Here is a 15,999-nt window from a genome sequence, read left to right as displayed (position 1 = left end):
ACTCTAAAAGGAAAAAATGGGGACACACATTTAAGAGGCTGTGCACTTAGTGTAAGGAACTCTTAAAGGGACAGTGTACACATTACTAAGAGGAGTAAACACGAGGTAACCGCATGGCCTCCATCCACATGGTTGGGCACATGCTTGTAAACGCACCCGTTGAAACCTGTGCACTTGAGTCCAGCACAGTTTTGCAGTGCAGATATTTCCAATTACAGCTGAATTGATGCTTTTAATCCCAGAATCATAAACGCTCTTATTTACCTTTTAAAAAAAAGCCATTCAAATGCCTGATTAAAGGGCTGATTACTGTTGTTTTGCTGTTTTCCTCGGGTTTTGATCAGTTCAGACCCGAGACAGTGCGTGGGTGGGGGCTGGGCTGGTGACATCATGGGCCCTACATTGCAATGTTTAATATCACGATATATATATTGTCATTTTTTTTTTTTTCAATATCGTGCAGCCCCATTTCCTCTATCATTTCCCTAATTCCTCATGCATTCTTTATTCCAGCCCCCTACGTTGGCTTTATCTACTAGTATATACAGTAGGTCTTCATCTAGTCACAACAATAGAGAAACACAGTCTGCTTAAACTAATACCACACAAATATATATATATATATGTTTGCATGGTTTTATTGAACACATGTTAACATTCACAATAGATTACTAGTATTTTAATTGACACATTAATATAAATACTGTATAATTGCATTTTATATTCCTTGCATTCATTACTTTATTCATAATTAAACATTCCCTTCACTGTAAACCCATACATTGTTTGAACTCAAATGATTTAAGTCTGTTTTACATAAAATTGGATATTTATAATTAATACTAAACTATTTTGAGTTAGTTGAACATTTGTAGGCACATACACTGTACTATTCAAACTGAGATCTTTAAGTTGAACCAACTTATAATAACTGAGTTTAGTCTGTTGTCATGAACAGCTTCATTTTCATTGGCTTCTGTCACAATATATTTGCATACTGGGTGTGTCCAACAGTTTCTGACAAACACTCACCATTAGTGTGTAGTGATTCCCCCTTTAGTTGTAATAACTTGATGTTTTAATTTATGCTAACTCAAGTTTTAATTCCCTGTTACTTAAAACTGTCACAGCTTAGCCCATGTCTGCCTTGTGTTTCTCCCTCATTTGGTCTCTTGTGCTCCTGCCCCTCTGTTTACCTGTCATGTTTCCCAGCCATGTGCTTCTGTTGTGTTTTGGTCCTGTCTCCGCCCTAGCCCCACCCTGTCATCAGTGATTTGTAACCCCGCCCCCTCTTGATTTATCCTCAGGTGTTTCCAGTTTCCTGTTCCCTCCTCATGTATATAAGCCCCTTTGTTTCAAGCCTTCTTTGTCTAGTCTTTTGTTGGTTTGTTTGATGTCTGTGTTCAGGTTTGTTTCATGCTGTTTCTTAGATTCCTGTTTTCAAGTTTAGTGTTTTGTAGTTATGTATTCAGTGTAACTTTGGTTTATTTTGTTTGTTTTAGTTTGTTTTAGTTTGTTTATTTAATAAATAATATTATAAATATTTCTGCACTTACGTCCACCCTTCTCATCTGTGACAAAAACAAATTGAGCAAACAGGCTGCCTTAAAAAAGTTAAGTAAACTCAACTTATCAGGTCTTACATAATAACAAAAATAAAAAAGTTAAATCAACTTGCTCTTTAGTTGTTATAACTTGATGTTTGAATTTATGCTAGCTTAAGTTTTCATTAACCATTACTTATCTTTTTTAAGGCAACAGATTTCCTCAATTTTTTTAAGTAAATTCAACTACAGTGTATAAAAACTTGTGTTATAAGAAAAAAACAGTGCGATTAAATGCAGTTAATCACAAAATATTGTTCTCATTAATCCAATTGATCCCACTTATCTGTAATAATGTGGTCAGTGCTTTCTATAGATTATGCTTTAGAAACACTTTCTTGCCTCATTCTTTGGTTCATTCAGTAATAAAGCGTACGGCGGGAGGCTGTGTACAGTAGCAGTGTGAGGAAATGCTGTACTCTTGGTCTGGATGTGTTTGTGTGTCTCTGTCGGGGGGGAGGAGGGGGGCGTCTTCACTTTAATGATGTTGGGTTGCCCTGGCCCGGGCGAAGCGGGACGCTGCTAATCGGCGCTGACGGTCCGGCGGGGAGTCGGATGACTCAGGGCCACGCTGAGCACACGTGCCTCGGGAGCGCATCCTCCTCACTGCCTTTCCCAATCAGAACCACGGCCGAGGATTCTGCCGCAAATATTTACTCAATACCCCGCGTCATATACGGCCTGGAGATAGACAATCTCTCAGAAAGAGAGAGAGGGAGAGAGGGATGATGGCAGCCGCATGGGCAATCAAGCGTGCCTGAGAAAGATGCATCACTGAGAATTCAGAATAGATCAACAATGATAAATGATGTGGGTATTTGCGGCCGACATTTTGGAATTGGCTTGTGTGAGGGTGTGTGTAGAGGTCTTGTGCTGTCTGAAGTGTTGATGGTAAAAATAAATATCTAAAAAAAAAAAATGACACACCTATGGATTTCTGAAATACAGCTCTGGTAAAAAAAAAATTTTTAAAGAGATTTAAAAATTAGTTTCTTTGATTTGACCAAATTAAAATGGGTCAAATCAAATGATCACAAGCATCATCTTTGCACCAGAAGTAAAGACATAAAGTTATCCAAAAGCAGTGTGTAAGACTGGTGGAGGAGAACATGATGCCAAGATGCATGAAAACTGTGATTAAAAGCCAGGGTTATTCCATCAAATATTGATTTCTGAACTCTTAAAACTAGAACATAGACCACTTAAAAATGATAAGTTTATTTGATTTTACCACATTGAGAACCTCTAGAATATAATCAAGAGGAAGATGGATGATCTCAAGCATCATTTTTGCACCAGGAGTAAAGGCATAAAGTTATCCAAAAGCAGTGTGTAAGACTGGTGGAGGAGAACATGATGCCAAGATGCATGAAAACTGTGATAAAAAACAGGATTAGTCCAACAAATATTGATTTATAAACTCTTACTGAAACATTTAGATCACTAGAAACTCTTCGAACATATTGTATATTTCTCATTAAGGTGGTGAATTATTAGGTCATGTGCCCACTGGCAGCGCTGTGTTGACTCAACATGCTTTAATTTTGCTGTATTTGCTGTACTTGTCCCAGATTCTGCTTTAAAAAAGAAGCCCTCTGTGTGTTTTAGTGTTTTACAGTAAATATTAATGTGTGCGCCGTAATTCAGGGCTTTCTTTTGTTTTTACTCAGGAATTCTAAGGCATTTACCATTTTTTATCACAGTTAGAACATAACCCCATATAGCAAGATGATGTTGATACATCTCTTGTTTAAAATGTGTGGTATAATATGGATAAAGTTTTAAACATTGGCAGCAATGACATTGAGTATACATTGAGTAACAGTTAAATAAAAGCTCACTCTGGCAGATATGCTGCTCTGAGGTATAAAAAAGTGCATTTTTAGCATAGTTCCACAAAAAATGTTGCTCTCTGAGTCTCTATCAATAATACAGTATCTCTAAGATACTGTATAAGAATACTGTATAAGAACACCTTCCTCTTAAAGGGAATGACAACTAGCATACTGATTGGTTCATTTCACATTAAACCCAAAACAATTAGTACGTGTTTTGAGCTTTTAGCTACTGCTAGCTAGCATAGCTGGGCCTAAAACTTGCTAATAGCTAATCTAGTTTCTTTTTTTTGAAGCATGCATGTTAAAATCTATTTATAAAAGGATTATTTTTATTTTTGTGCAAATGTCTTTCTTTGTGCTGATATTTACTTTGTTTCTAAAATTTGTTTTTCTCACCTAGATATCAAAATGAGGTTTATTCTGTCTTCATTAATGATCTGGAACATGTTTGTGAAAACTGATTTTAGGTTGTGAATAGCTTGAAAAGGTCGTTTTTCTATTATCAATCTTAAAAGATGTAGCGCAACCACATTGATTTACCTTTATTCAATGTTCTTTGCTAGCAGGGCTATGCAAAAGCTATTCACATATAATAATAGAAAAGCTGTACATAAAGTAGGATTTATTTAACATAGGTTTAAAGATTATTGTTACACCTGTCACAGCTGGTGCTTCTATTCCTCCTGCACCTGTGTGTACTAGTGATCTTCCAGCTTCTGACTTCAATGCCCAGAATGCACCACACACTGACATTACTCATTCACTTCCTCACATGACTGATCACATATATAGATTTCGCCTGTTTACCTTATAATACAATATTTGACCATTATTTTACCTTGCCCTCCAATTCTGCCCTGCTGTGCTTTTGACCTGAAATGTCTCTCCATTCTTGCTATATTTACTGCCTTTTGTATTGGATTTTGTTACTAATCTTGCTTGTTGTTGACCATGAAATTTTAGTTTATTATTGTAGTTGTGTTGGTTTTTGTGTCGACTTTTTCTTACAATGTTATTTCAAATGATGGTTTAGTATTAATGATGTTTCAGGGCGCTAAAGTGATAAAGAATTAATATCAGATTGGAACGTTTATTCAGTGAATTTAATGTTTGCAGTCGGTAGTTTAACGTTGATTTAACTATTCTAGTCTATTGAATGACTGATTGCTGTCTGGGATGTTATACTATCTAATATACAGAGTGCTTGGCTTCTCTCAAACAAAAGGAACACAGTTAAGAACATTATCTTTAGCGCAGCCGAGTATTAGCTTTGGTTCAGTCTGTCTTTACAAAGCGGTTTTCTTGTCTATAGTTTATTTGTATCTGTTTGTATCTTTGACCATGATTTCGCCTTGCCCTGCTGTGCTTTTGACCTGAATTGTCTTGCCATTCTTGGTATATTTACTGCCTATTCTATTGGCCTTTTGTTACTGATTTTGTCTGTTCTTGACCTCGAGATTGGATTACCCCTTCTAAATGAAGCCCTTTTATTGTATCTGTGCTTGTCTTACCTCTGCCTCTGACTGCGCTTGTCCAATTCTGCCCGCTGTTACACAATTCTTGGTATATTTAGCTTTTGTTACCGATCCTGCCTTTTGTTGACTATGAAATTGTAGTTTATTATTGTAGTTGTGTTGGTTTTTGTGTCGATTTTTCTTACAATGTTATTTCACAGGATGTTTCAGCATTCATTTTCAGGTCGCTAAAGTGATAAAGAATTAATATCAGATTGGAACATTTATTCAGTGAACTTAATGTTGGCAGTCGGTAGTTTAACGTTGATTTAACTATTCTAGTCTATTGAATGACTGATTGCTGTCTGGGATGTTATAACATCAAATATAGAGAGGGCTTGGCTTCACAGTTCAGAACATTATCTTTGAGATCTTCCGTCTGTTTTTCTGCCTTCTCTCGCTCAGTCCCGAATGCGAATGCACCAAAGTCAGAGCACAGCCGAGTATTAGCTTTGGTAATGTCTGTTTTTGCAAAGTGTTTTTTTTTTGCCTATTGTTTATTTGTATGTTTTTGTACATTTGACCCTTTTTTTCCTTGCCCTTTTATTCTGCCCTGCTGTGCTTTTGGCCTGAGCTATCTTACCATTCTTGGTATGTTTCCCGCCTTTTGTATTGGCCTATTGTTTCTAACCTCGCCTGTTGTTGACCAAGAGATTGGATTACCTCTTTTTAATGAAGCCCTTTTATTGTATCTGCGCTTGTATTATCTCTGCCTGGCTCTGAGTATTATTGTAGTAGTGTTGGCTTTTGTGTGTTAACTTTTTCTTAAAATGTTATTTCAAATGATGTTTCAGTATTAGGGCGCTAAATATTCAGGGTGCTAAAGAAATAAACAATCAATCTCAGATTGAAACGTTTATTTAGTAAATTTAATGTTGGCAGTTTAACATTTATTTATTATTATGAAGTGCAGCGCTGTTAAGATACGAGTATTTTCTTGCCTATTGTATTTATTTATATTTTTATTTTTTGCCTTGCCCTCCTTTTTGCCCTTCTGTGTTTTTGACCTGAACTGTCTTGCCATTCTTGGTATTTTTACCGCCTTTTGTAGTGGCCTTTTGTTACTGATCTTGTCTGTTGTTGACCACGAGATTGGGTTACCCCTTTTAAATTAAGCCCTTTTGTTTTATCTATGCTTATCTCATCTCTTTATCTCATTATTGTAGTTGTATTGACTTGTTCTTAAAGTTTTAAGGATGTTTCAGCATTCATTTTCAGGGTGCTAAAGTGACAAAAGAATTAATATTATATTGGAACATTTATTCAGTGAATTTAATGTTGGCAGTTGGCAGTTTAACATTGATTTAACTATTCTAGTCTATTGAATGACTGATTGCTGTCTGGGATGTTAAAATATCAAATATACAGAGGGCTTGGCTTCTCTCAAACAAAAGGAACACAGTTAAGAACATTATCTTTGAGATCTTCCGTCTGTTATTCTGGATTCTCTCACTCAGTCCCGCCCCCTCAGGTTTTGGAGAAGTGTCTATAGCTCCCGTGAGTAGCGTGCCTACACTTCTTGCTCTTATTTTATGTCACTTATCAGCTGCCACCGTTATTGCGCGCGTGTGTGTCTTTTGGCTTTTATCCTCCAGCTGGTGAGGTGGACATAGATTTATTTATTTTTTTGGTGACATTGTCAACCTCGGCTGTCTTCAGCCTGCCGTTAACAGCTCGTCCACAGAGCCTGAGTGCTAGCGAGCTAAAATTAGCCTCAAAATGAGACAGCTCAGAAAAACAAAAATTGGCTGCAATTACCGCAGAAATCCTTATTGGGTCATGTTTTGACTCACCCTGTGCCAGGAAAATATGAATATCGTTTAGAGTGAGGGAGCGAGGGAGCGAGGGGGGGGGGAAGGCAGAGAGAGAGAGAGAAAGCTGGTGAGTGAAGAATGGAGAAAGGGCAAGAAAAAATGAGTGAGAGAGTCAAATAAAAAGAGAGAGAGAGGCAGAAAACAAGAGCTAGAAAGAAGGACATTTCATTTTCCTTCACTGTATTGGCTACATTGTGTTAAAGCTGAGAAAAAAAAGAAAGAAAAGAGAGAGAGAGAGAGAGTATGTGAGAAAGAACGCGAGAGTTATAAGGCTGTTTGCTGTTTGCAGTCAAGCTGCTAAGTAACAAGCTGACTCATTATATTTGGACTTGATGAACCAATATGCTTGCAACTTTTATAAGTTCACGTTTTCAGTGTGTTAAATCTCAATCTCAAGGCTTCTCTCAGTGTGCAGAAAGCTCACTTTTGCTTTACTATTTTCATGTGATCCAAACTCTACTGGGTGTAAGTATTATAAGCTATATACAATTATTGTACATCATACTAGTCAATCCTGTAGGGCTGGAAAGCATGTGAGTGCAAAATGATGAATTTCCTGTACATCCACACTCTGTACTTTTTCCAAAACTCAGAAATTATAGAGAAACAAGCTTGTATAAACAACGCTACTAGATTTTCCAGGGAAACTGCACTGACTTTAGACTTGATAATAAAACACAGTGGATCAACACCAGCAGATGACAGACATGTCTCTCCAAACCATCACTGACCATCAGTAAATTTTACATTTCATTTGTAAATCAAGGGAGCAGATTCTGGAGGAAGAGTGGAGAGACACACAGTGCAAACTGCTTGAGGTCTAGTGTGAAGTTTCCACCAATCAGTGATGGTTTTGACTGAGAGACATGTCTGTCATCTGCTGGTGTTGATCCACTGTGTTTTATTATCAAGTCTAAAGTCAGTGCAGTGTTTTCCCGCAAAATGTACAGCACTTCATACTTTTATGGAGATGTGGATTTCATTTTCCAGCAGGACTTGGCACACTGCCCACACTGCCAAAAGTACCAGTTGGTCTTATATAGTATTCTAATTGTCTGAGACACAGGTTTTTTGGGTTTTCATTGGCTGTAAGACATAATCATTATCAACAATAAAAGAAAAAACAATGCTTAAAATAGATCACCAATGTGTGTAATACATCTATATAATAGCTGAGTTTCATGAAATAAATATTTTTTGAATTATATATATATTTTATGGATTCAGGCATCCAAAGTACTGTATTATCGCAAAGATATTGACAGAAACACATTTCTTTTAGAAATGCATTTCAGTTTGTTGAAATATGCATATAGAGTTATTCTCACTGTGATATGATAGTAGAAACCTGGAGATATTGTGTAGCCATGTTAGCTTACAGCCCTGCCAAAAATCAGTTTGTCATGTGTGAAGTTAGAGCTTGAGTTTATGCCCTCTGTTGGCTGTAACCCCAAACACACAAATTAAAACCCCATAGCTTGCCAGCTTTGGGAAGTTTGATATATCTGATGGACTGATAAAGTAAACTTGCAGGTATATTTAAGACAGTAAATGGCATATTTGGTGCATAATACAGACAATAAATGATGTGCGGTAATGCTGTCGGATACTGATGTCAAACATGCTAAAACAAAATCTCTAGATTAGTTTAAACTACTTAAAGAAGCTAGTTTTTTCACAGGGGTTTGACAATGTAACTGAAACATCTGTCATTTTAGTGTGGGAGGTTTTATGGCTAAATTGGAGCAGCCTGGTGGCCAATCTTCATTAATTGCACATTGCACCAGTAAGAGCAGAGTGTGAAGGTTCAATTAGCAGGGTAAGAGCACAGTTCTGCTCAAAATATTGCAATGCACACAACATTATGGGGGACATACCAGAGTTCAAAAGAGGACAAATTGTTGGTGCACATCTTGCTGGAGCATCTGTGACCAAGACAGCAAATCTTTGTGATGTATCAAGAGCCACTGTATCCAGGGTAATGTCAGCATACCACCAAGAAGGACCAACCACATCCAACAGGATTAACTGTGGACTCTGTAAGAGGAAGCTATCTGAAAGGGATGTTCGGGTGCTAACCCGGATTGTATCCAAAAAAACATAAAACCACGGCTGATCAAATCACCTGTTTCTACCAAAAACTGTCTGTCAGGACAATAAATTATTGTGGTCTAAAACCAGATGTTTCAGTTTCATTGTCCAACCCCTGTAAATAAGTGGTTTATTGAGTTCCAGAAACATAATTAACCAAACAGGTTTTAGCACTAATTTATTACAGCTATAATTCACACATAACAAAAGGAATGGAGAGAGATGTTCACCCCAACATTCTCTCTCTCTGTGTCGCGTTCAGTCTGTGGTTTTAGTGGAATGGTGTTGGTGAACGTGGTGGTCTCCTGAGGCTGGTGGGACACAGGTTCTTGGCTGAGCTCCACTCCAGATGGGCTGCTGTCGGTCGCTGCATTGATTTGGTATGCTCATACACTGGCAGCTTCAGAGTCTTCAGAGAAAAACACGGAGAAGCGTTAATAAGGGGTGGATCTAGAAGGGGAAAGTGATGGCACTCTGAGTGTGTGTGTGTGTGTGTGTGTGTGTATGTGTGTGTGTGTGAGAGAGAGTGTGTGTGGGTGTGTGTTTTGGGGTTCATTCGAGGATTAAGCATATAGAAGACTCATTTGCATCTTGCTGTGTGGAATTATAATAAGCTGCTCTGTTTTCCCCTCAACTTTCCCTTAAGAATTGTTGTAAGAATTACTTAACCAACACCTAGGAGTATATTATGTATAACTGAGAGTTACAAATTACAGTTAAAAGTTCTGGAGAATTACACATTAATCAAGATGTTTTGTCATATTGTGTGGCTTTCTATTAGTATATATATTTATTTATATATGAATACTGGGTTAAAAAATTGTAGACTACAAAAATAAAGAATGCTATTTCTGATTACTCACAAAAAGGAAAAAAGGTTAATACATGGTTACTCAGGCATTTTTAATCACAGTTTTTATGCATCTTGGCATCATGTTCTCCTCCACCAGTCTTACACACTGCTTTTGGATAACTTTATGCTGCTTTACTCCTGGTGCAAAAAATCAAGCAGTTCTGATTGGTTTGAAGGCTTGTGATCATCCATCTTCCTCTTGATTATATTCCAGAGGTTTTCAGTTTATTAACATCAAAGGAACTCATCATTTTTAAGTGGTATATGAGTGATATATATGAGTACTAGGTTTAAATCATTTTAGTCTACAAAAAAAAGAATGATATGTGTGTTTTTTCACAAAAAGGAAATATGATTAATTCATGGTTACTCATAGGCCCAGATGTTTACAGAAAATAATACTATATTTATATGAATATAATACTGTTTAAACTATTTTATCTTTTCTGAAAACTTCAGTTAAATATGCAGAATTATCTCAGCAAATTATGCTTGTTTCAGCTTGTGTTTATACAGGTCTGGGAAAAAATTAAGAGGCCATTTCAGTTTCTGAATCAGTTTCTCTGATTTTGCTATTTATAGGTATATGCTTGAGTAAAATGAACATTGTTGTTTTATTCTATAAACTACAGACAACATTTCTTTCACATTCCAAATAAAAATATTCTCATTCAGAGCATGTATTTGCAGAAAATGAGAAATGTCTGAAATAACAAAAAATATGCAGAACTTTCAGACCTCAAATAATGCAAAGAAAACAAGTTCATATTCATAAAGTTTTAAGAGTTCAGAAATCAATATTTGGTGGAATAACCCTACTTTTAATCACATTTTTCATGTATCTTGGCATCATGTTCTCCTCCACCAGTCTTACACACTGCTTTTGGATAACTTTATGCTGCTTTACTCCTGGTGCAAAAACTCAAGCAGTTCAGTTTGGTTTGATGGCTTGTGATCAACCATCTTCCTCTTGATTATATTCCGGAGGTTTTCAATTTGCTAAAATCAAAGAAACTCATCAGTTTTTAAGTGATCTCTGTTTTTTTTCCCCTTTCAGAGATGTATATATGAGTACTGGGTTTAAATAATTTCAGTCTACAAAAAAGAAGACCTTTTAAACCTACATTCATATATAATACAGTTATAATTGTAGTCTCTTTAAATAACTTCTGTTAAATATGCAGAATTATCTTGTTTTTGCTTGCTTTCTATTTTGTATCATATTAATAGAGTTTAAACAAAACTTAGAATTAGAAAAGTTATAGTTAAGGGAAAATGTGAAGAAGAAAAAACATTTCAACCTTTAAGCATTTTTGTTTTCTACAGGGGGCAATTAGGGAATTTTTGAAAAAATGCCATTACTTTTTCTCAAAGACAAAAATGGCAGAGAACTAAAGTCCTCATTGACCTACCAATGATCTGCCAGCAAATGCATTCCTCTGTAGCAACTGTTGCGAGGTTGCACTAGCTCTACAGAACAGCGGTGAGGCTGTTTTAGTAGAGATGTCTGAATCCAGTTTTCCTGTCTTCAGATCCAAAATACCTTAATGCTGAGTGTCAGCTCATACTGATCCAACTGAGGACTAGGGTTTTAGTGTAATTCAGGTAATGCAAAATTATATAGTTAAAACATCATCCCTCTTCCCCAAAACAACAACAGCAACAACAAAACTATTAATCTTAAAAAAAAGTTTTAAGTATGTAAGAAAGAGTGGTAACATTACAAAGTGGTCAATTTTTGCTTTAACTTTTTAAAGAACAGTATTTTCTGATTCCTGAAACTCCAATTCCCATAATGCACCTTCTTCTTTCATATGTTGCCCACCATCCACTCAGAGACTCAGATCTTCCCAGTCGTAGCCTGTTTACTGTATACATACCTAAATACCCCTTTGGGTACCGGCCATGTGCATTGCGAAGTATTGCCAACAGACCTATGCTGTTACATACATAGCAGTAATTGTCTCTTTAACCTCTCAGTGTATGATCTCTGTTTGGTTACTGGTTTACAATCCTTTTTTTGGTTTGGCTGCCCTGTTTATTGATTATCTATAGAACCATGGCTCTGATTCTATTGGTTCGATTGTTTTTGAGTGGTTCCCTATCTGTTTGCTTTTATGCTGGTTAAACCCCACTGTATTGCCTATGTTTTTGTCACTAAACCTTTTAAATGAATGAATAAAGGCATTTACTGTCACTATAAAATAGGGGTGTCACGATCTCGATATTTTATCGAAATCGAATCGAAATGAGGTCATGGTCTCGAGTATCGAAGTCAAAAAGAGGATCGACGATCCCTCCCGCGCGTGCTACGCAAATAGCGCAGCGCGCTACGCAAATGGCGCGGCACCAACACAGCGCATCCTATTCATTTAAATAGAGAGAGCCGCTGCATGAGCGCAGCCCCGCCCTCAGTTCTGCTGTGTGAGAGACAGCTGCCTTTCAACCACGGAGGAGAAACTGAAAACGGATTTATAGAAATATAGACAGGGCTCTCAAGTTTTGAGTGTCGGCGGGAGTGTGATCACTGTTTTTTATCTGTCCAACGGGGGAGGGGTGGCGGGGGTTGGGCGCGCAGGTTTTGTATCTGTATCTAACGGAGGGGTGGGTGCGCGCAGGTGAGAGCGTGTGAACTCGCTGAAATGCGTGTGTCAGTGTGACTTGAGAACACTGACTATAGATCACAGTCAGGTGGATTAAAAATCTTAAACTTATAATTGACTACACCTGTTGCTTTCCATTGAATTAAAAAAACATCTTTCTCTCAGATAAAGTAAACACAAGCGTGTTTCTGACTAAAATAAAAGCTTTTCAGGAGAGATATAAGTTATGTGTAAATATTTATAAGACAATACCTGACAAAATCTGTTTTAATGACGTTAATAAACATCACTGTGACAGCTCTAGTCACAGTTTCACCACATCACTTATCTAACCAGCCTGTACTGATTTCTGCCCCCCAATAATGCTTTCAATAACCTCTAATAGCCTTTAATAGTCTTCAGTAGCCTTTAAAAGACTTACCTGGCGGCCGTGGTGTGTCCACTAAACTCCGTAGTTATAAACATCCTGAGGTTAGCAGCGCGCTAACTGACCTGTTTATAATGTAATCCGAGCAGTGACTCCGTGTCGGCTGTTCTAACCTGCTGCTGTTAGCTGCTTGGGCTGAAAGATGAACTGTAGTGAGCTGTATTATCCGGTTAGTGGGGTTAAAACCTTTATTTGTTTACAGAAACAGTAAAAACGGACTGGCTGAGCTCTGTAGCCCGTGGCTGGGCTGTACTGAAGTAGTGACTGAGTGAAGAGAGCGGGGCTTGTGCTGCTGCTGCTAGTGGTTGGATGAAGAACTGCAGCTTCATGTAAGTGAGCAGTTTCACCAGCCATCCACACACAGCTCTGATAAACTGCTTGTTTTAATAGTGCACACTGTTGCTACCAAAAAAAGCCACTAGATGGCATTACCATATATATCTTAATAAATAATAATAATAATATTTATAATATTTATAATAATAATAATAATAAATATATTATTTAAATTTTATGAGGCATAAAATAATAACAAGAAAAAAAAAAGGAAATCGAGAATCGAATCGTGACCCTCAAATCGAAAATGAAATCGAATCGAGGATTTAGAGAATCGTGACACCCCTACTATAAAAGGTACAATGAGATTAGAGCAATTCCTCCTATATATATATATATATATATATATATATATATATATATATATAAATGTCAAACATGCTAAAATAAAAATCCAAGATTAGTTTGAACTCCTTAAAGAAGCTATTTTTGTCACTTGCAATTACTGTAGACCTCTTCCTCTCTTGCTCTTCCTCGCTCTGCCTCCAGCCCTGATATACAGTTAAATGTTTAATAAATGAATGTGCAATAACCACCCACTGTTGTAAAATCAGGTCATATGTGTGTTCAAAATGGTTATTAAAGTGTTCTTAAATTGTTTTTTTCCTTGTTCTGGTTGTTTAGTTGTTTAATATATATTTTTTAAATATTGTATTAAAAGATTGGTAAAATTAAACCCCATCAAGTATGCGATCCATGAATATTGCAATAGTAGCATTTCCAAAATTTTGCCAACATTATTCAGCATGACAACTTTTGCTATTAAAGAATGTGTTTGTGGGCGTGGTTTAAATATTTAAGTTAGTGGTTTAATGTGCATTTGCCTGAGCATTATTTTTGCCTGTATTCTGTTTACAGTGCTGTTTACAATCCTGTTTTTCCTTTCACAGTGAAACATTTACACTATGATATACAGTGAAATATTTAATAATGTAATGTGAATTAATCACCTAGTGTTGTTTAGAAAGAACAAAAAAAATACAGAATTTTTATTAAAGTGTTTTTTTATTAAATATGTTTGTCCTTGTTCTGTTTTTTTAATTGTAAAATACTGTATTACTGGAAAAATATTGTAATAATATTGGAAAATTACACCCCTTTATGAATGTAGTCCATGAATATTACAATAAATAGCATTTGCCAAAGTTTTGCATTAGTCAACGTGGCAACAGTTGCTATAGTGTTTGTGGGCGTGGCTTATTAATATATATTCCTTTTTGCCTGTGTTCTGTTTACAGCGCTGTGCATGTTGACTGTGAAAGACCGATCCGTCACTGAACGGATCTCTCCAAAGCAAAGGACCTGTTATGGCTACCCATTGGCGTAGGCATCGGAGTAGACCCGGACCCGGAACTGGACCCAGACCTGGACCCGGACCTGGACCTGGACCTGGACCCAGTTCTTAGTAACCAAAAGACCTGATGATGTCCTTCCCCGGAGCGAGCACTGCTGGACAGCAGAGGAGAGTGTGGACACTGCTTGCTCTCCCACCACCAGTAAGACAGGAAGTCTCTCGACAACAAAGCCAGGCGTCAATCACTTTTTCACAAGTCCCGCCCCTTATGAATGCCTTAAAGACACAGTACACACTACATCTCTGCGCCGAGGGATACAGAGTAGGAGACTTCTTTAAAGAAAAAGAAAAAAAGCTTGACTTTTTTTTACCTTTATTTTTTTTTCTTTATGTGTGAACCTGTGTCTTGTATGAAACAGATGTGAATATTTTAATATAATAGAGAACTATTTGTTTGGTTGTAATATGGACACTTGATTCCGTTGGGTTGGGGCTGATTTGTGGGTGAGAGATTTGCGAAAGCGGGTACGAGGCCGTGCTCTCTGTCTGCAGCGTCTAGTTTTTTATCTCCTCCTTCTGTTTCTACCCAAAACTGTGGGCTGGAATGGCAGTGGCTGGCAAGCAGGCTGCCAGATGCCAGCTTGGAGTCGTCCCAGGGCCTTTTATTAGCATTGTATTCACGCAGGATCAAAACCCATACCATACCAGTCCCATCAGCGCCAGACTTAGCATCACGTCGCTACTGTCAGAGGAAGCGCCAAATACAAAAATACACACATATATATATATATATATATATATATATATATATATATATATATATATATGAGGAGGCTGTGCTGTCCAGTTGTGAAGATGCTAATCGAGTTTAGAGTTTAGAATAAAAAAATTAGAGTATATAACATCAGTATATGTGATGCTAAGCTCGCTATTTGCCTGTAAAAGTCAAATTTTAAGATTTTTTTTTTTACCAGGCTTTACCAGGTTTACTGTACTGTGCCGAATTCTGTCTCCCTGCCAAAATCCGACTCCCTGCAGAATGATCTTTTATCAGATTACATTTATCAGAATAAAAATTAGCATTAATCTACAGTCACAGTAGATACAGTCAACTCAACGAATGTCAAATTGTACCCAATTCTTGGTAACACTTTAAAATTATGCTCGTTTATAATGGGTTTAAAAATAATAATCTATGAGGGAGTTTATCAATGGTTAATAATTTGCTTAATAATTAGGTTGTTTATATTTTATAAACCATTAATAAATAATAGTTACAATGCATAAAATGTGTAATATTTTTTTTTTCAATATATTATTTTCCATCAGCCAGCTTTAACATGTCTAATAAAATAAAATAGAAATTCAATATATTTATTTAATGGTATTTAATGGTAATATACGCAGTGCATCTTTTTTCAGATTCTTAGAAGGGTTGTCCCATTTCTTAGCGAAGAAGATTTCAACCACATTTCAAAAAGAAGGGTGACACTCGAAAACAAGTGGTAGGGTACTATTGAGAAATAGGATTGGACCTATGAGTATTTTAGCTGCTTTTTTTCCTCTAACTCTTCTGCTCGGTTGCTCGTCCTGCTGTCCTAAACAGGCCTACAGGCGTTGAGAGT

The 15,999-nt window shown here is 36.8% G+C and overlaps 1 protein-coding gene across 1 annotated transcript in view; it reads left to right on the top strand.

Annotated features, from left to right (window-relative positions):
- The window catches only part of kcna4 (potassium voltage-gated channel, shaker-related subfamily, member 4), a 92,651-nt gene that overhangs the window by 72,913 nt on the left and 3,739 nt on the right, over positions 1–15,999 (top strand). Inside the window, exon 3 of the mRNA XM_022667061.2 lies at positions 14,319–15,999. This exon is cut by the window's right edge and continues 3,739 nt beyond it. The gene's annotated coding sequence lies outside the window, so the exon portion shown is untranslated. The remainder of the gene's footprint in view (positions 1–14,318) is intronic.

The sequence above is a fragment of the Astyanax mexicanus genome, chromosome 23 (genome assembly GCF_023375975.1).
Source record: "Astyanax mexicanus isolate ESR-SI-001 chromosome 23, AstMex3_surface, whole genome shotgun sequence".
Classification (NCBI taxonomy): Eukaryota; Metazoa; Chordata; class Actinopteri; order Characiformes; family Acestrorhamphidae; genus Astyanax; species Astyanax mexicanus.
Note: the sequence above shows the minus strand (reverse complement) of the source record. Positions and strands in the feature narration are given on the sequence as shown.